General features: G+C 35.8%; 1 long non-coding RNA gene and 1 pseudogene across 3 annotated transcripts; both read left to right on the forward strand.

The window, feature by feature from the left end:
* The first annotated feature begins 2,626 nt into the window (after positions 1 to 2,626).
* LOC117909880 lies at positions 2,627 to 16,612 on the forward strand (annotated as a pseudogene).
* Positions 16,613 to 18,249: 1,637 nt separating this feature from the next.
* On the forward strand, positions 18,250 to 21,134 carry LOC117909886. Of its 3 annotated transcripts, none has more exons than XR_004650490.1 (5): positions 18,250 to 18,391; positions 18,621 to 18,752; positions 19,020 to 19,095; positions 19,435 to 19,809; positions 20,822 to 21,134. It is a non-coding gene; the product is annotated as an uncharacterized LOC117909886 (long non-coding RNA). The 3 variants fall into 3 exon arrangements; XR_004650488.1 differs by having other exon boundaries at positions 19,030 to 19,095; XR_004650489.1 differs by lacking the exon at positions 19,020 to 19,095.
* The last annotated feature ends 803 nt before the right edge of the window (positions 21,135 to 21,937 follow it).

Below are 21,937 nucleotides of genomic sequence, written 5' to 3' on the forward strand. Positions count from 1 at the left end.
GTCTCTCCCTTGGGCCCAAAAGAAAATGTTTTTGCATGGGCACCTTTGGTCCATGTGCCACCTCCTATTTCTTCCTTTTGGTTTTGAAAATAACTTTCTAAATCCCTTTCATTAAATAATTTTCCAGATTCTAACTTTTTTAAATAATCTCAACTCCAAAATTTTCATCCTTAGAGTTTTAGGTACCAAAAATCCCATTTTTAATAAAATTTTGCCGTCATCTTCTTTTCTGTCGAGCAATGCTCACATCTCCTCTGTTTTTAAAATATTTTACAATAAGAAAAAATTAAATTTCATAATTCATGGAGTTATTGAAATTGGTTCATACAAAATAAAACAGGCTTTGGTGGGGGCCCAACATTATTGGATGTTTATTTTGAAAATCAATTTGATTGAATAGTGATATATGATGATTTTGTACTCGATCTAATGGTATGTGAGCTATATTTTATGCTCTTTATTGTACACTGACCTCATTTTTATGATAGCGCATTAATCGTTTGATGCAAAGGTATGCCCCGCTCTCATTTCAGTCGTTCTTTATTGAGTATTTTGATTCTCACATGTGCATGATCACTCTGAGTATTCATTGATTTTCTTATCGATTGTCATGTTAGCTTCATTTTATTAGTAGAGACTCGACTTTAGGAACTTAAAGGGGTGTTACGATCTTTACCGTACCTTCCCGATAAGTAACCTGACCCCCGAACCCGATTCGGTTTTTCACAAACCACATTTTCCAAAATAAGGAGTCACACTTAGGGTTTTTTTTCTTATTTTGTTTACGCTTTAAAAGTATAACAAAAATAAATGGAGACTCTTAGTCATTTTTTAACAAATAAATCATTTTCAATATAAAATCGAGTTCGCCATCAAGTGGAAGCGCATAAATCAAAATACAGGGTCTACACCTTTAAATGAATTCCATTATTATTATTATTTATTCTAATTTTGATAAAACAAGCTTTCATACGTCAAAATTTTAAATTTTCATAATATTTTTCTTATTATAAGAATTTTAAATTAGATGATCCTATGACTTTATTTAATTTCAATCATAGGGATTTAAAAAAAGTAAATTATTAAAAATTTGAGAGCACTTCAAAGATGTTACTATATTAGCCCCCAAAAATCCAAATAAAAATAGTGATAGAGGAAAATTTTGGAGAAAGATACCACACCAATTACAAAAGTATTAAAGGAGAAAAAGGAAAAATAAAAGTAAAATGTAAAAAATAAAAAAATGAAGAAAAAAATCAAACCATTAATACCTGAAAGTAGAGGAAGGATTACATGTCTTTGATCTAGACCAAACCCACTATCATCTAAATTGTACGGATATCACTGCAAAAGGGCAATGCTAGCTACTACAGTGGCTTTCTTCCCCAAAGTTTCATAGGAATTACATCCCTTCTTTTGCTATCAAGACTTAAATGGCTTAAGAAGTCAATAATAGTCATTCAGCATTTAAAGACCAAAATTTGAAATATCGATAAATATAGATATATCGGCACTTGAATTTTACAAATATATAAAAAATATTGAAAAAATATCGATGAATACTTTGATAAAAATATAGATCTTATTTAGAATTAATAAAAATATTTAAAAAACTTTTAAAAAATAATAAATTAAATAATAATTAACATATTAAAGTTATTTTATATGTGTAATTGATATAAATATTTATTTATTTTTAAAATTTAAAAATATTTTAATTAAAAGATGTTTTATTATATTTTAAATAAAAAATTAAATTGATTTATATAAAATATTCAAAACCATTACCCGATAATTTGAGAAGTATTCACCACCATCCATGCAAATCAACCCCACCTTTGATCTTTATTCACAATTTCATATATTATATATATGTCTACTAAATTTATGTACGTTTTATAGCTATATATATATATATATATGGGTTTATGCATGTGGGTGTGTGGATGAAAAGTTGGAAAATAGTCTCTATTGTTCTTTATTGAGGAACGATAGCTAGGGTTTCTATTCGTCTCTCATTCTCTGTACTGTTTTGTTTCTTTCTTGGGGACTTACCTTTGTTTGTGAATCAGAACCTATGCTCAATCAGCTTAAGAATTACCCAGTAGTTTGTTTGAATCGGGGGGAGTTTGGGTGGGAGAGGCTAGGGTTTGTGATTTGGGGGGTTTTGGTGTTGTGGGAGCTGATTGGTGTCTGGGTTGGGAGGAATCTAGGGTTGTGATATGGGGTTTTGGTGTGGTTGAGGTGGGGAGGGAAAGATTGAATCTTGGTGATTGTTTTTGTTGGTGGGGTTTGGGGAATCGTGGATCGGTTGCCGTCTGATTGCCGCTTTTCCGGTGGCGAGCAACTGTCCGATTTGAGGGGTGGGGGCTTTTGTATGGAAACTCGAAACCGCAAGCGGGCAAAGACGTCCTCAGCAGCCCCTTCTTCTGGACCCACCACCCAGTTGAGCAAGCAACCTCATATCTCCTCTTCTTCTTCGACAATCCCAATTCCATCGAACCCCAATGCCCACGCTGTAGTGAAAAATTAATTTCGAGGGGAGCGGGGCTGCACTTTGACTGAAGCCAGCGCGTTGATCGACAGAAATATCGGTAAATTTCTCGAAACATTGGCAAAAAACCGATATTTTCCGATTTTTCGACGATAACTTCGAAAAAAGAGCGAAATTCCTTCCAACCGATTATCGGTCCTCAATGTTGTATCGAGTTTCACCGATGACCGAAATATCGGCGAAATTTTGCCGATAAAAATCGACATTTCAATCACTGCCAAAGACCTTCTCTCTCTCTCTCTTTCCCAGACTTTTGCAAGTGCAGCACAAACAATCCAAAATGGCCTCTACCAGAGCCCAGAAAGCCTCTTCTTCTACTTCTACTCCTCATAGTTATGATGTGTTTATAAGTTTTAGAGGTGAAGACACTCGCAAAAATTTCACTGATCATCTCTATACAACTTTGGTTGCATATGGAGTTCATACTTTCAGAAATGATGAAGAACTTGAGAAAGGAGGAGATATTGCATCAGATCTCTTGAGAGCTATTGAAGAATCAAAGATTTTCATTATTATTTTCTCGACAAATTATGCTAACTCCGGGTGGTGTTTAAATGAACTCGTAAAAAATTTTGACTGTACGACACAAAAGCAATCAACAATTCTACCAATTTTCTATCATGTGAATCCATCGGATGTACAAAAACAGTCGGGAAGTTATGGAGATGCGTTTGTGGACCACGAAAAAGATGCAGATGAGAAGAAGATGGAGATGATACAAAAGTGGAGGACTACCCTGAACCAGGTAGCTAGTCTATCCGGATTGCACGTTGATGAACACTAAGAAATTTTACCTCACCTACCATTAGTTCTACTATCAATTTTGTTTCTTTTCTTTCATTGGTTTCTATGATAATTTTTCTTATTTAAAACAATATCAATTAAGTTGTGATGAACCAACCCCAATTTTAAACTATCATCTGATTTTGGAGATTAAAATGTCTTATCAAAATAATATAACAAACCTTAATATATAAAATTCTCAGCAATACTAAAATTTCTGAAACTTTGTTTCCCTGGAGTGGTGATATGGCTTGATTTGTCTAGTTTGTAACTTGTCTTGTTAAACCCATCAACCAAATAATTCCCATTTACAGGTATTTTGAATAAGAAAGGGGTTTGTGTTTCAATGGATTTAGTTGTGACTCCTCATCTGATGGCTACCTGCTGGATGTGGTTTTGTTCATCCGAGGGTTCTAGGAGGATGTCTTTTATCTACATGATAAATGCCATAGTTTTTGCAGGTGGGTGAGTGATGAACTAGTGTGGCCTGAAGAACGGTCAGTGATTCATGCCTAATCGGTGTATCAGCTGATTCTTGTCCAACTGGTGCTCTTTGATGGAGGGAGTAATCAACAAAATTTATAACCTATTACACCATGAACTAGGGTAGCAAAGAAAAAGCTACTATAGCATAGTGGCTCTAGGATCGTTCACTGGGAAGGGTTTTCAAACTGAAAATGATACCAATTCAAAGTGAATTGGTGCTATTTCATTTCAAGGTTAGCTTAAGAAATAAAACACAAACTTTGGTTGAAAAAGGTTTAGACTTAGACTAATGACACAGCAAGTAATGGAAATTACTTAAGAGAAAAACATTCCTTGGAGATTTAGGTTCACAGGGGAGGTTCCTCATGCAAAAACATAGCTCTGGTCAGTTGGTTCATTTCCTCGTATTAGAGAATTAACATAAAGTCAATTCTATAACAGGTGCTGCACAGGTGCATCCCTTAATTGGATTTTAGCTCTAAATCTCTCTCATTGATGCAACTTGCAATGGTTCGAGCCTCTCACTTAGCCTTTACCATTCAAGGTGATCTTTAACCTTGGATTACCCGTCAAAAGCTCGCAAGAGATAACTAATGGATGTCTCATTGGAGTCCAAAAGCTTACCAAGTGTTGGCTATTCTAGAAAATCCTACCTTCAAGTCACCTCCCAAAGGCTCGCAAGGGGTAAACTAGTACATCTCCATGGATAGAGATCACTTGCCTTACCAAGTGTTGGCCCAGGTGATTTAAAGGCGTTTTAAGTTAACTAAAAAGATAAAAACCATTAACGGGACACACTTTCTCTTCATTCATAACTGAAACCACAAAGCTACTAATTCTTGCACTTGGAACCTTTCCCGGCAACCTTAACTCCAAGGAACTAAAGGTTTAGTTACTCATTCTCTGGGGATACCTCCTCAGAGAGTGCATAACTTAGTAAATGAAAAATACAATCAAAGTGAGAAGGTAAGACAGAGCTCAAGCTCTGTATTTTACTTTCTTTCAAACTTTTACAAAAGGTTCATCACCACCACACTTCCGAGAATCCTCCTGAGAGTTTATATAGGAAGGTAATTTACCCTTCCTTGGATACTTCCTAGCTAAGGAATTACATGAGTGGCAAAATACAAGGAGAAAATGGAAATTTAGACACAAAAATATCAGAAGAAAAGATCTAAAAGAGTCGGTGCACAACTATCGGGAAACTTCAGGAGAAATTCCACAGCACTGTGCAAAATGGCTGCGAAATCATTTCGCAACAAAATGGTGATTTCGCAGCCGAGCAAAATTCTTCCTTCAACTTGATGCAGTTGTCTTCCAAAGGCTGTAACTTCCTCATTTCAGCTCCAAATCATACACGGTTTGAAGTGTTGGATTCTTGACTTCCTGAGCTTTGAAATGGTATATAGAATGTAGAAAATGGACTTCAGTAAGTGCTCCAAAAGTGCGAAGGAAGACTGCAGCTGCTGTCCTCTGTTTTCTTCTTTGCTTTTCTCCTCTTTGCTTCTCTCCTTGCATTCCGGATTTGCTTATGGCAAAGGACTTCAAAGCTTTGGTTCTTCATGTTTCTGAGCTCTTCATTGCTTTGCCATGGATTCCAAATAACTCTCCTCAATCTCGGATTGCTTTGGTGATCAAAAAGCTATCAAAACACCAAAACTTAACACAATTTGATTAGAATTGATTGCAAGCGTCCTTAACATGTTAATTGGGTTAAAAGGCAATAACTACTACTCAAAAGTGTTTAAAAGAGTTAATTACAAGCTATCAAATAGCACTTTTTGAGTAGTAATCACTCCCCCCAACCGATATATTGCTAGTCCCTTAGCAATGAAGGAGAGAAAAATAAAATAAAAGTACCATAATTTACAACATCATGCTGATCACTTCAAAAAATGTTTAAGTGGCATGACTGATCAAACTCTCACATGGAACATTAAAGAAATAAAACTCAAACTTCAATAGGAGCTATCAAATAATTTGCCTAGTCACAATTCATAAAGAGTAGGCATTATGCAAATTTAAGCTTCAAAAGAGTTTCCATTCCCAAAGGGTCAAACCTTACTCTTCCACAAAAATCTAAGTGTTACTTATTAGTTTCCGAATATAGTATGTTGAACTAATCTCTCCCCTCAACCTAGTTCTTTTCAAAGCTTAGCAAACTGATCAACCTCCAATAGGCTAAGAACGCACCTCTTTTCTTTCACAATTTTTTCTTGTAGGAGTGCAAAGCTTAAAGGCATTCTTTTCTAAATTGTCCATGTAACGGGGGTCCATCAATGACTCCCAACCAATCAAGGTTTAGGGCATCAAGCTTTAAGGATTTTTCAACCACTAACTCCTCGGATTTCACCCCGGACTTTTGAGAATGAATTTTTAATACCCAAGCACCTACAGTATGCTAAACTCCACCTATCCACCCATGTAACGAGCATTGAGGTCGGTGACTCCCAACCAATGAAGGCTTAGGGCACCAGGCATTAAAGATTTTCACCATATACCCCTCAGACCTTGCTCGGGTTTCAAGGCAAGCAAACATTTTTCTCTTTTTTTTTTTTTCAAAGACTCATTGGCCTTTTACAAGGTGTCCCAACACTATTAAATGAGGTCAAAGGTACCAAGTCTAAAATTTTCCTAAGTCAAGAGGGAAATAGTTTTTCATCTTATAATCGGAACCTAGTGTGCACAGTGTGTGGATAGCTTAAAGTGGAAGAACTGAGGTTGAATTCAAAAGAAGTTTCAACAATTCATCAACTTTAATAAGCATAATACAAAATCTAAGTCAAGTAAAAAGATAAAAATTCAATTTCTTCCTTTTCATTTTGAAAATTTTTCCTTAACAACCATGGAGAGTAGAATAAAAAACTTAAAAAATTTTAAAAATTAAACAAAAAGCAACTAAATTACCAAAATAACTTAGCATTAATAGCAATACTTACTTCCTTAACTCTCCCCCCAACCAAGCTGAACATTGTCCTCAATGTGACAAAAGCGATTAAAAAATAGGGAGGAAGTGGTACCTCCTAAGTGACATGGAGTCTGAGTCTTATAGGAGAAACCACATGTTTCAAAAAAAACATAAGAGTTAGTGAGTAGAGGAAATAGAAAAATGCCAAGTTTAAACAAGAATTGATGTCTATATATGATGTATCATCAGTAATACATCCAATCCCAGAATATAAGACATCAAAATATGGAATTATTATACTAATATGATATGTAAAGACAAAAAAGTAAAGAGATGATCAAGTAATGGTAGAGTCATGTGGAGCTGATGCATCTGTGGTGGCTTCTTGAGTGGATTAGATCAGAACTTCAACCTCTGCTTTGTTAGTCTCCTTAGATGACATAGTCTCCTCAACTGGAGCTCTCAGTTGGTAGCTATGGGATTTGATGGTTTAAAAAAGGTAAGAAATGGAATGAGAGGCTTCAAGTGTGATCTCAGGGTGCGCGAGGCTCTCCTCTAGTCTTGGCCATGGCTGAAATGGAGAGGTGGCTGTTCATGAGTTCCAGAGGGTACTCAGCTGGTGCGCGGGGCTCTCCTCTTCATATGCATGGTCGTGGGGCTCTGTTGGCATTTTAGCAACTTCCCTTGGCTTTGTAAGGTGTTTTTGCAAACCTCCCTCCATTTTGCAAGTCAATTTCGCAATTTGAAGGCCATTTCGAACTTGGAGGTGATTCCGTAGCCATTTCGAAGCTCGCAGACCATTTCGCAGCCTAAAGGTGATTTTGCAACCCATTTCGCAGCTTCAAAATGAGTGTACGGGGCTTCCAAATGGTACTCGTGTGCCAAAAAGTGGTTTCGCAGCTTCGAAATACCCTGCGAAATGGAGCTTTGGCTGCGAAATTGGAAGTTTTTACGTTTGCAGCCGTTTCGCAGTTGCGAAATGAGGGTCACTATGCTGCAAAAATGGCACTCGTGTGCCAAAAGTTGGTTTTGCAGCTACGAAACTCCTTGCGGAATGGGGCTTTGGCTGCGAAAAATGAAAAGAAATTTTTTTTTTTTTTTTTGGGTTTCGTAGCCATTTTCGCAACTGCGAAATGGCACTCGTGTGCCAAAAGTTGGCTTCGCAGCTGTTAAACACCCTTCCAAATGGAGCTTTCCCTGCGAAAATGGGATCTTTCATGCTTTGGTGGTTCGCAGCCGTTTCGCAGCTGCGAAATGGGAGGTTCCTGTGCTGCGAAGTGGCACTCGTGTGCCAAACTTGGATTCGCAGCTACGAAAATTTTCGCAGAGGAGTCAATTGAGTTGCGAAACGGTTTCACAGCAAAGTGCCAATTTCGCAGAGGCTGCGAAATCTCGCAGACCCCTGTTTTTACCCTATTCTTGCCCTGTTTTTGCCCTTTTCTCGCTCCGAAAAATTTCCTTTCAATTTCTTTGCAATTCCTCCTGATTTTGATCATCCAAAAACCTATATTACATCAAAACAAAGTAGAATTAAAGCATTAAAATCAAAATTAAAGCATTGAAATCAAAATTAAAATATTGAAATCAAAATTAAAACAAGTAATAAGTAAAACAAAAAGCTATGGACTAGTTAGTCTTAAGAAAGACTAAGTCCATCAAAAAATTCTGATCCTGACTTAGCTTGCCCGGATCCCATATGAAGTTTGCATCCTTCACTTGAGACTTGGTTTGTATGATTTTTCCATACAAAGCTTGGAGAAAAAGCGGATGCATGTGTTTCATCATTTTTTCCTTGATGACTATCCTCTGTGGTTCTCTTTGTTCATTAACATCATAGCCATCTTTCTCTATGCTTTTCCCCCTTTTCTTTCCTTTGATTTCCTCTCTCTTTTCTTTCTCTGTTTCACTCTCTACCATATGCTCTAGCTTGCATGTGGGCAGATCAACCTCTTTACCACTTAAAGTGATCACTTCTTTGACTTCCCTCTTTTGTGAAGATTCTCCCTCCTTAGCCTCCATTTCATGGATACTCATGGAATTTTGATAAGGTTGAGAAGGAGAGTTTTCTTTCTCTTGCACCGTGTTGAGGTTGGCAAACCTTGAGATTGAATCTTGGAGATTATCTATCTTTTGAGATAGATTATGTTGCACTCCATCCATCATTTTCTCTACACTGTCAATTCTTTGACTGAGCTGAGCATTGATGGATTTTTTAGCTTCAACAAAGTCTTCCATGACCTTGTTAAGATTCATCATAGCTTGTTCAAGGTTTGAGGCTTGTTGTGGTGCTTGAGCAGGTTGCTGATACTGAGGTGGCTGTGATTTCCAAGAGAAATTTGGATGGTCCCTCCAATTGGAATTGTAGGTGTTGCAATCACCAAACATTTCCCTCGCCACTGGAATGGTAGGACACTCCTTCACCAAGTGCTCATAAGATAGACAAATGGCACAAGGCATAGCTTGCAATGGTGTCTGAGAGATGGCTTGCACTTCTTGCATTTGGTTCATTTCCAGCTCTTCCAATCTCCTTTCCATAGCTGCAATCTTTGCCTTCATGTCTATGTCGTCATTCAAAAATATACATCTCACCCTTAGCTTTAGGTTGAGACGTCATTCTTCCCAAATCTCGAGCATTTGGTTCATCCCATCTTCTTGAAAATTCAGCCACATAACTCATGAAGTTTATGGCTTCCTCTGCTATCTCGTATTCAATATGACATGCACAACTAGCAATTTGTGAATTAAAAACAGAGAAAACAAAAGAAAACAAAAGAAAAATAATTCTAAAAAAAAAAATTAAGACTAACTAAAACTACCTGAAAGGTAAACTAAAATATAAATAAAGAAAAAGAACAATTAAAAAGAGTTAGTAAAAGAAAAGAAAAATCATCAAACTTGTGATGAAGATCACAAGTGTTCTCAAAAGATCATATCACTGCAAAGTGGCACCATCCCCGGCAACGGCGCCATTTGATTCATGCCTAATTGGTGTATCAGCTGATTCTTGTCCAGCTGGTGCTCCTTGATGGAGGGAGTAATCAACAAAATTTATAACCTATTACACCATGAACTAGGGTAGCAAAGAAAAAGCTACTATAGCATAGTGGCTCTAGGATCGTTCACTGGGAAGGGTTTTCAAACTGAAAATGATACCAATTCAAAGTGAATTGGTGCTGTTTCATTTCAAGGTTAGCTTAAGAAATAAAACACAAACTTTGGTTGAAAAAGGTTTAGACTTAGACTAACGACACAGCAAGTAATGGAAATTACTTAAGAGAAAAACATTCCTTGGAGATTTAGGTTCATAGGGGAGGTTCCTCATGCAAAAACATAGCTCTGGTCAGTTGGTTCATTTCCTCGTATTAGAGAATTAACATAAAGTCAATTCTATAACAGGTGCTGCACAAATGCATCCCTTAATTGGATTTCAGCTCTAAATCTCTCTCACTGATGCAACTTGCAATGGTTCGAGCCTCTCACTTAGCCTTTACCATTCAAGGTGATCTTTAACCTTGGATTACCCGTCAAAAGCTCACAAGAGATAACTAATGGATGTCTCCTTGGAGTCCAAAAGCTTACCAAGTGTTGGCTATTCTAGAAAATCCTACCTTCAAGTCACCTCCCAAAGGCTCGCAAGGGGTAAACTAGTGCATCTCCATGGATAGAGATCACTTGCCTTACCAAGTGTTGGCCCAGGTGATTTAAAGGCGTTTTAAGTTAACTAAAAAGATAAAAACCATTAACGGGACACACTTTCTCTTCATTCATAGCTGAAACCACAAAGCTACTAATTCTTGCACTTGGAACCTTTCCCGGCAACCTTAACTCCAAGGAACTAAAGGTTTAGTTACTCATTCTCTGGGGATACCTCCTCAGAGAGTGCATAACTTAGTAAATGAAAAATACAATCAAAGTGAGAAGGTAAGGCAGAGCTCAAGCTCTGTATTTTACTTTCTTTCAAACTTTGACAAAAGGTTCATCACCACCACACTTCCGAGAATCCTCCTGAGAGTTTATATAGAAAGGAAATTTACCCTTCCTTGGATACTTCCTAGCTAGGGAATTACATGAGTGGCTGAATACAAGGAGAAAATGGAAATTTAGACACAAAAATATCAGAAGAAAAGATCTAAAAGAGTCGGTGCACAACTATCGGGAAACTTTAGGAGAAATTCCACAGCACTGTGCAAAATGGCTGCGAAATCATTTCGCAACAAAAGGGTGATTTCACAGCCGAGCAAAATTCTTCCTTCAGCTTGATGCAGTTGTCTTCCAAAGGCTGTAACTTCCTCATTTCAGCTCCAAATCGTACACGGTTTGAAGCGTTGGATTCTTGACTTCCTGAGATTTGAAATGGTATATAGTATGTAGAAAAAGGACTTCGAGAAGTGCTCCAAAAGTGCGAAGGAAGACTATAGCTGCTGTCCTCTATTTTCTTCTTTGCTTTTCTCCTCTTTGCTTCTCTCCTTGCATTCCAGATTTGCTTATGGAAAAGGACTTCAAAGCTTTGGTTCTTCATGTTTCTGAGCTCTTCATTGCTTTGCCATGGATTCCAAATAACTCTCCTCAATCTCGGATTGCTTTGGTGATCAAAAAGCTATCAAAACACCAAAACTTAACACAATTTGATTAGAATTGATTGCAAGCGTCCTTAACATGTTAATTGGGTTAAAAGGCAATAACTACTACTCAAAAGTGTTTAAAAGAGTTAATTACAAGCTATCAAATAGCACTTTTTGAGTAGTAATCAGTCAGTTGCTTGTGTGGTTTTGACTATGATTTGGTGTTGTGTGCCCTATAAAAGAAAACACATTTAGGGTCCATTTGGTATAAAAGAATTAGAATGAGAATGGGATAATGTGAGAGAAGAATGAACATCTTGATTGATGGCATTTCATTTCCATGAGAACAATTTTTTTAGTTTCTATTCACCTAATAAGCCATCCAGTCATTGTAATAAATGAGAAATGGAATGAATTCTCCATTCTGGCTCTCTGTTCCAATGCTCTAAATATGATATAAAGGATATCATCCTTTGCAATAATTTCTCTAGATTGGATGTGGCCTTTCAATGTGGAGACTCTAGTTTCTCCCTTTGGTGATGGTGAGACTCCTTTGAGTTTAATTAACCAATACAAGGAGGGCATTTGGGATGATCTTTCTTCCTAAATTCATTTGATTTCATTAGTTTTTATTGATTTTGTTGAGGATACCATCCGGTTAATACTGATTCTTTGGAAAACATAAGAACAAGTTTATTTTAATGATTAATTGAGCTGAAACATGTCTGCCTGAATAAACAAATAGGTTTGAGCTCCATTAATCATTAAAATAATTAATTCGTTCTGTAGTCCTTTCTATGCTGAATCTAGAATAGACTTCCCAACAAAATAAATTTGGGGCTCTTAAGCTCATTTGAGAACACATTTATTGGCCTTGGCACTCTCTGTTTTTGTTGTTTTATGTAGATTGCTTGTATATATAGTTTCAACCAAGCTTGGGTTGATTTCGGGTTAGACAACTCAGGTTGAGTATTAGTTTAGGTTGGAATTAAGGCAAATGAGCTTCATGTTAAGGCTAAGGTCAAATTAACTGTCAACTGGACCCAATCCACCCAATTTGTATTATTTTTAGTGGCTGTGACAAGTCTAGGAATCGTGTTTTGTTTTCCCACCATGAAGGATTTTGTTGTCATTATAAGATCTCTACCTCTCTTTATAGTCTATCATCACCATTACATTCACTTCATATCACCTTTATAGGCTATGCCTTGACAAAAATTTTGTATGTTTGCAAGTCCAAAACTTTTTTTGTGCACTTGCAACACATTAACATAAGCTTGTAAAATCTATAAATATATTATTCATATGTTTAGCCACTTCATTTTGCTGTGAGGCACCAGTGATTTTATAAGGCCTATGCACCAATGATTATATAAGGCCTATAAATTCCATCCCTGCAAGGGCCACAACAAATATTCCCATGCACTTCCCACCATCATACAAATCTTTAATTTCTATCTTCTCTCCTTTTTGTGTATAAATTATTCAAGCAATTGTTTGTTAAAGTTTGCTACACATTAATCACAATTTTAATTTATGTTCTTTGAATGTCATGTGTCTTTAAATTTTCTTGTTTTCGTGGCTAATTTGTTGGGATGTTCTTGCCTTTTAGGAATACATTGTAGTTTGTTAATTTTATTTAAAGCTGATGAACAAGAGAAGGGTGACACTATTTGATTTTAGACTTGTATTTGGAGGTTTATGGTGCCCTCAAATGAACCTATTATTTTAATTAATACTTGAGGCTGCCTCTTTAATCCCAAAGATAGTCAGAGGCAAGAAAGTCATCTCAAGCTTGACCATATCAGAATTTCCATTGACTTGAGAATTTGTTAGCGATCATTTTTTATGATCTTAATGCATTTTTTTATTTATGAGAAGGAAGTAGCATATATGTGCCATTGACCTTGGTATTTGCATTGTGTTGTTTATTCTTAAACTCAATCTCTTAACCCTCCTACCATGAGCAATAAGGATTAATTTATTAGTATTATTTTATATAATCTTGAGTTCAGTTTGCTTTATATGATCTTGACTTTTGTATGCTATTAGTCTCTATTTTTATATTTCTCATCATGAATGAAAGCATTAGCAAAAGCTCTCTATCTATGTTGCCCCAAAAGTAAAAAACACCAAAACTTAACCCTTTTCTCTAAAAGATTATTCCCCCTCTTTTTCTATCTCATTCAAGGTTCTTCAACCAACTCATGGAACATTCTTTGATGTACCCTATCCCTTCTGGGAAAATGCATGGGGTTTCCATGAACATGTGAAACTTAATAACTTACTGGTGAATTAAGAAGCAGGAAGTCTTAAAATATTAGTAAGTTGATACAATTTAGAAATAGGTAAAACTGAAAAGGAACCATAAGCTAGCAACATGTTTGTGTTATAAAGATTGAAATGAAGTCATGGGAGCAAAGAGGGGAGTCTTTAACAATTCTCCGATCAACAAAAGTGTTACTAGATTAGGAAACTTGGATGGGGAAAATGCAAAAGCTCAAAACTATGAAATTAAAAGTTATATCTGCTAATGCTCTGATAATAGTTTCCATAATCAAATATTGCTAGTAATATCCTTCACTTTTCAACTTCATTGTGAAACTTCCAGCCAATCTAGCTATGAAAGCTAACACAAATTATATTTATGTCTTTTTTCACTTTTCTTTTCCATGTGTACTTGACATACTAAATTCTACCTAAACATGTAAATTTTATAAATTGGTTGACCATTTATCATTTTATATTCCATTGCCTGTAATTCAGTTCTGGTAGACAGCAAGAGACATCATGAAACTTACCTCTTTGTTATATTTTGCAACTCATCACATTTACTTTGTAATTAACGCAGATATGAGACACTGGTTGTCAAGCAAATTACTGATGACATCATTAGAAGATTGAATTGTAAGCCTTTAAATGTGGGCAAGAATACAGTTGGAATGGATTTTCATTTGGAAAAGTTGAAATCATTGATGAATATCGAGTTGAATGAAGTTCGTGTAGTTGGGATTTATGGAATTGGTGGGATTGGTAAGATTACTATCGCCAAGGCTGTTTATAATGATATCTCATATCAATTTGATGGTAGTAGTTTTCTTAACAATGTTAGAGAAAGATCCAAAGACAATGCACTTCAATTACAACAAGAACTACTTCATGGTTCCTTAAAGGGAAGAAGTCTAAAAGTAAGCAATATAGATGAAGGAATTCAGATGATAAAGAGGAGTCTTTGCTCTAAAAGGGTTCTTGTTGTTTTTGATGACATGGATGATTTGATGCAACTAGAAAACTTGGAAGAAGAGCATAGTTGCTTTGGTCCAAGAAGTAGGATCATCATAACAACTAGACATAAACGTTTTCTAACCCAATATGGAGTCAAAGAATCATATGAAGTTCAAAAACTACATGATGAAGAAGCTATTGAGCTGTTTAGTTTGTGGGCTTTCCCATAAGATCTTCCTAGCAAAATTTATAAAAATCTCTCATACCGGGTAGTAGATTATGCTAAAGGTCTTCCACTAGCACTTAAAGTTCTAGGTACTTTTCTCTTTAAAAAGACAATAAGTGAATGGGAAAGTGCATTATGTAAACTTAAAACAATACCCCATATGAACATTCAAAATGTACTCAAAATAAGCTATGATGGACTCGATGATATGGAAAAGGGAATATTCCTTGATATTGCATGTTTTTTTAAAGGGAAATATAAAGATTTTGTTTCAAGAATATTGGATGAGGATTTCTATGCAGAAAGTGGAATTGGGGTTCTCCATGATAAGTGTCTCATAAGTATTTCTAAAAATAAGTTAGACATGCATGATTTGTTACAACAAATGGGGTGGGAAACAAGAATCTCTAGTAGAGCCTGGAAGACAAAGTAGATTGTGGGAACATGACGATGTTTATCGCATACTAACAAGGAATCTGGTATGCCCCAAATGCATTAACTTATTGGAAGATATATATGCTTCAATAATGTTATTATTTTTTGTGAAGAAGTTGAATATCAATATAATTCCTTTTATACATTTTGTGCTTCCCTTATTCTTAACTTATATTTTCCAGGGGACCGAAGAAATTGAAGGAATATTCCTAGACATGTCTAGATCAGAGCATATACAATTTACGACAGAAGCTTTCAAAATGATGAATAGACTTAGATTGCTCAAATCCATCAAGATGCTACATATAATTCTGTAGTAAAATCTTGGATGGTTGTGGACCCTTCTCAAGTGCACCTCTCTGAAACGCGCGTTACTGAAGAATTTGAATTTCCATTTTATGAGTTAAGATATCTCCATTGGGATGGATATGCTTTACAATCTTTGCCATTGAATTTTCATGCGAAAAATCTTGTCGAACTCAATTTGCGGTTTAGCAACATAAGACAACTTTGGAAAGGAAAGGTATCTTTATTATTATTTAGTTATAATTTTTCTTTCTATTAATTTAAAATTTATTTTTATACTGATCTATTTAATTTTTTTCGTAGGTTCTTGAAAAATTAAAGGTCATCAATCTCAGTTATTCACAACATCTCATAAAATTCCCAGACTTCTCAAGTGTGCCAAATTTGGAAATTCTAATCCTTGAAGGTAGTATCATTTACTTAAGGTTCACCCATTGATATTAGTATGTTAACTAACACTCCCCATTCCCTCCCCCCCCCCCCCCCCCCCCCCCCCCCCCCCCACCCCCGACTTTTTTTTTTCTTGGTTGGTTTTGATAGGGTGCATAAGCCTTGAGTCTCTTCCAAGGGGCTTCTATAAATTGCAATGAGATTTTCACTATAGAGTCACTTTATAAGTCTCTTGTTCATAGCTGTGCAGTCTCGTTTCCATGCAGTATTATTTGGAGTCCGTATGTTCCTACAAATGTGAGTTTTTTTACTTGGGAAGCCTCTTGGGGGAAGGTTCTTACTCAAGATCAACTTAAGAGGGTTTGGATTTTAGCCAACAGATGTTCCTTGTGTTGTGCTGAAGAGGAAACGATAAATCACATCCTTGTTCATTGCTCTAAGGCGAAGATTTTGTGGGATCTTGTGTTTTCTTTATTTGGTGTTAATTGGGTACTTCCGTTTACGGTTAGAGACACTCTCTTAAGTTGATATGTTTCTTTTAAGAACAAGAAACATAGAAAGGTTTGGCGGGTAGTCCCTCTTTGTTTATTTTGGACGGTTTGGAAGAAAAGAAATAGGATAGTCTTTGATAATGAGGTCTTGTCGATTCAAAGATTGAAAAATTCCTTTGTTTGTAATATCTTTTCTTGGGCTAAATCTTCTATAGTTGTAGGCCCCTTAACTTTGTTTAACTTTGTAGACTGGTTGGGTTCTTGTTGAGGGCGGGTGAGTGCTTGTTTTTTGTTTTTTTTTTAGGTGATGCTTGTATACTCCTTGTATGCTTTGAGTTGCCTTTCTAGCACCATTTTTCTAATATATCTTTGTGCGTTTACCTATAAAAAAATATATATATTTGCAAAAAAAAAAAATGGATATGAAAGAGAGAGGACTGCAAAGAATTGTGTTTATATGCAGACCCAATCTCTACCGCTTGGCCCATTGTTGGCATATTGGGCCTATTTCCACTGCCCATGAAATACCATGTCCATAACCATTCTATTGTTGTGGACATAATAGCACTCTAACTGCAGCCCCGAACCCCAAGAAATTTACCCACTTGAATTTGGTACGATCATGACTAGTAGAGGCAGACCTCTCTTAAACACAACTATACACACCCCTCTAAACACAACTGTACACACCTTTTGGTCATGAGTTTTGGTAACCCTCACTAAAGTTGTGTGACTATCTCCTCATTTTCTCATAGTGCTATAATTATTTTTAATTTTAAAAAACAGAATCTTCTGTCTTAGTTTCATGGTAGGTTTTAAGAATATATGAAGATGATTTATTCATGTATTTTCTATAAGAGTTGAGTTATTGCTACTTTGTGTTTTTAAAAAATAAAAAACAAGGAAAACGAATCCAAACCACACTCAAATGTGTATCAGTTATGATCGGACTGCATAAATATAAATGGGCTTGAAAATGACTCAATTGTATATTTTGGTTCGACAGTTGATGGAAGTGAGTAAATGTAGTATTGTAAGGTGGTTAAGCATGAAATTGAAGTAATCCTAGGGAAATCTAATAGCCAACTGTGTCATGGGATATTTTAATTCCTTGTTTAAAAAGTTGTAACTCATCTAAATTAAGACATCTACACAAGCTAAACAACTCAAAATCAGATTAAGAAAGAAAAGAGACACAACCCACCAAGAGACGTTATGAGAAGATTTGGGTGCATATCAAGCATTTCTCTAGGTTCCTCCTCATCAAGGGTTGTCCTAATAATGCCTGCATTCCGAGCATTACTTTGGCCGCATCTCATTATTGGAGCGGCCCGTTGCAGTGTGCTCTCCTCATCAGCAGTAGAGCAAATGAAGTGAGTTTTTTTCACTGTGCATTTGAATGTGTGCATGTTCTTTATTATTTTTCTCCTTTTCACACATCACATGACTATCTTTACAGTGTGTGGATCATGGAGATGGATTTGAGACTGAATTATTTCCATCCGCTTGCCGCTTTGAATGTGCTTTGACTATCCATGGTGATCAATCAAAATATGTGGATCATCTTTCATTTTACTCTGATTGCGAATGTTATGTTGATGACAATGATGGCGAATCAGATCAAGTGTGGGTGATATGTTATCCCAAGGTTGCTATTGACCAGAGGTATCGCTCTGATCAATGGACACACTTCATGGCTTCATTTATGGGCTTTTACAACTTTGGTGAAAGAACATTTAAAGTGATGAAGTGTGGGATTCATCTTATATATTCCCAAGATTTTCAATACTCTCATTGTCTTGAGCTATTCAAAACTCAGTAAATTGCCCAGGAACCTTAATGATTTGGTGGAAAAGTCAAAGTGGAAGAGAGTGCGGTCCATCTAATGTATGTCAAGATCATGAACAGAACCTTATGCCCATTACAGACGATGCTAAGAGAAACCATAAAAGATTCAGAGGATCACAACACTAATCTCAAGCTTTAGATTCACTCACACTTGCTTCAGTAATGCTCTGTTTATTGGTAATTCACCTTCCCTTTTTCTTTCTAATTCATATATCAAACTGATGAAGGACTAAATTTCTTTATTATATTTTCCATATTTTTAATTTATATTTCAATAGATATATAAAAACAAAAAAAATAAAAAATAAATCTCTACAAAGCCTGTCTTGTCCATGCTTTGGACAATAACTTGGAGCAATTGATTACCACGGTAGAACATACATTAAGAGAAGTTGTGATGGTTCAGGACACGGGGGACTTGGAGTGAGTACTAATCTAGCCACAGTGGACCTCAACCTGAAGGCCAAATTCTTAGGGCGACGGTAGGATTAATAAAGCCATTGTTCCGATGAATTCACTCTTTACTGTTGATCTGAAGGTATGTGTCTTTCAAGCTCTCACCAGATTTCTTGCTTGAAATTATTCACAAGCTCCATTAATTAAGACTGACCGTATGTTTTTGCTCGCAACTAATGGGTAAGTTAGTTTCATTTTTTCATTAAAATCATATGCAAAAAGGATTAGCGTGCAATCCGAAATTCTTTTGATTGAGAACCATTTTAATTGATTCTTGTTTTCAGTATTCACAATCCAACTTGATACCAATAATTTTACTTTTGAAGCACTAAATATTTTGTTAAACAAGTTTAATGCAGAAAATGACACAAGTCATTGCAGCTTAGCTGATGAGTCAAAGCCCCAATACTTATTGATTGAGGCAAGTAAGATAGCAAGTAAATTTATACTTTTGATTGAACACTAGTCACTTCAAACTCACTCTACTTTGGTCTTCTCCTCTTTTTTTTTTTTTTTTCCTTTTTTGTTTCCTTGAAGGATGAGAATCTTAAATAAGGAATAAGCAGTCAAATAACGATGAGAAGAGCATTTCCATTTTTAGTATAAATTTGGTTTCCAATGTTTGAGAGGTGGGTATTTGTCCCTACCTATCATTGCAAATGAGTTACCAATAAATTTATTCTATTGATTTTGCAAAACTAAAAGTTTTTTGGATTAATTCTTCAATTCACAAGCTAACGATCATGTATGTGTGTGTCTTGAAGAGAAGAACGGGGAAAGGAAGAAGGGGGTATGGTTTTGTGGTGGGTGTCTTCTAGCTGCTTCATCTTCATCTTATTCTCCTTTCCATAATATTTTCTGCAGCCATTTTCAAAAACCCATAATCACCAGCACCACCTTAGCCTCCATAACCTCCACCACCATCCACAACTACAACTTCTCACCATTCTGGCACTGCCAACCCCATGGAGCTTAAAGCAACCCTGGTCACCATGACCATCCACAAGCACTGCCCTCTATGAGCATCACCAAGTGAAGCATGCCATGAGCTCTACAACCTCCACCGTCCATGTCAAGCTCTCACGGTTTCACACCACCAGTAATTATCTGAAGATTCCCCTCCTTCATTGGCATTGCAGGTACTGTTTTCCCTTTGAAATTCTGTTTGGTTTCCTATGCAATGAGATAACAGCCTCTTTAAGAGCGAAGGTTCAATGGACATTTTTGTTTTCCTAAACCATGAGATTCTCCATCTCTGGCAATTAAAGTTTGTCTTTTTCTTTTTTCTTTAATTTTGTTACTTTCCTCTCCCTACATACACTGATATGCTGAGTTGTGTGAAAATTTTAAAGTTTGAAATTTAATTTTAACTGAAAACTATTTTTGCTTGATAGTATTTTTCAGTATTATCCCTCAAATCAATTTTGGTGAGAAAATCATTTCAATTGAAAAATAATAATTTTTGTTATTTAAGATCATTTCTACTTTCGGATCTTGATGTGAAGATTCATTTTAAATTAATGTGATTCAGTGATGAAACATTAGATAATCAAATTACCATTATTAGTACTGGATTCAAAGATGTCTATTCACATCAATTATATTTTATTTATTTGTTTACTTTTGCATCAAATATGCTCAATTAACTTGTTATTTATATTTAAGACATCTATCAATTAGTTGATTAATTTCTAAAATTGTCTTAATTTACTAGTAGAGATCGATATGTTCGTTTGGTTTGCTAGGTGCCTCCTAACCTTTCATTGAGGAACCTAAACCTTGAATCTATTACTAGTTTGCAAACCGTTTTCCTTTTTGAAAGTCATTGGAGATCCTATTAGGTTTTGACAATTTAGGTTTTTTTTTATTTTGTTTTCCTTTTTTTAAAATTAAGTGGTACATATTTTTCCACTCAATAATAATAATAGTAAATAAATAAACAAGGAAGAAAGAAAGGAGCTTTAGGACCTCCCTTGTGAGATCATATTCACATCCTTCGAATTTGTTTAGCCCTAGGCCTTTACGTTTTCCATTCATGTTTTGGTTATTCTTACCTCCAATCTTCTTATTAGAGAACAGTTAGCATAATTAAGCACTTGAAAGATCCAATATTGCTACAATATTCATTTGATCTATGTGACTCTCTTGTAGCGCTCGAGCTTCTTGCCAAGTGGCAAGCATGGTGTTGGAGTCATATTCTAACTCGACGCTAGCTAAAACATGAAGCATGGTGTCCTCATCTAATATGGAAGTTCAAAAGTTCCAAGATTGTCGGCAAACATCTTCATTTTTGGTAAGATAATCATCCATGGACGTTGACCCTTTTCTTGTTTGGAGTTAAATTTTTTATTGGAAAACTGTAGAACAAGCTTCGGATGCATACACCATTTCCAACGCCTTCTATGTCTCATGAGTTGTTGAGAGGCTCACTCTCTTGGGTAAAATGCTATGTAAAATTGAAGACTATAACTAACACAGTAGTCTATGATCTATCCTAACCCATTTCATGTAGGTTGGACTGATGTTAAATCTAGTTTCACCAGGCTTCTCCGTTAGTGGGAGCAACTTTTCTGGGAGTTTGTATCTCAAATAGATAACTATCTAAGTCATGTCCTTTCATAGTCGTAATTATGACGGATTTTCAAAATTGTTCCAATCTAGTTTTATTGGAAATCTAAAGCTCATGATATTGCCCAACAAAGAGTTGTTGTTAATAATGAAGGATTAAGGTAGATCAATATTGAGTGCTAATGGAGTTGAGTCTATTACTGTCATAGATGGAAAGGAATGCAAGTATGCTGAGTCGGCTTTAATTTATATTGATGATGCCCAATGGTTCTAATACGAAGATAGAAAATAAAAAACAGAACAAAGAGAATTTTAGGTTTGAATGTGGCTGAACATAGAGATGGCAAACCACAACAAATTCCATTTATATGGCCAAGAGAATACATGACGGTATTTATAGTCCCCCGACAACCATGTACAAAAGGTTTTGTATTGGAGAAATGAGAAATAAAAAGTAAAAGAACTTTAGGCTCAGCAGTAGCACAAATATTGCATTATTGGGCATTGATGTGTAGGTGCTGAAGTGATGATTTTCAATATCTTCTCTAACATTGATCTACTAACATGCACAGTTACTGAGAAAAATAAAGAAAATTTAATAAAGACATGCATTTATGAATAGCAATGTTCAAGCCGTTAGCAATTTAATAAAGACATGCAATTAAAGATGAAGAAAAAGGCAAAGACAACAACAAAATT

This window comes from Vitis riparia, unplaced genomic scaffold, assembly GCF_004353265.1.
Source record: "Vitis riparia cultivar Riparia Gloire de Montpellier isolate 1030 unplaced genomic scaffold, EGFV_Vit.rip_1.0 scaffold460_pilon_pilon, whole genome shotgun sequence".
Classification (NCBI taxonomy): domain Eukaryota; kingdom Viridiplantae; phylum Streptophyta; class Magnoliopsida; order Vitales; family Vitaceae; genus Vitis; species Vitis riparia.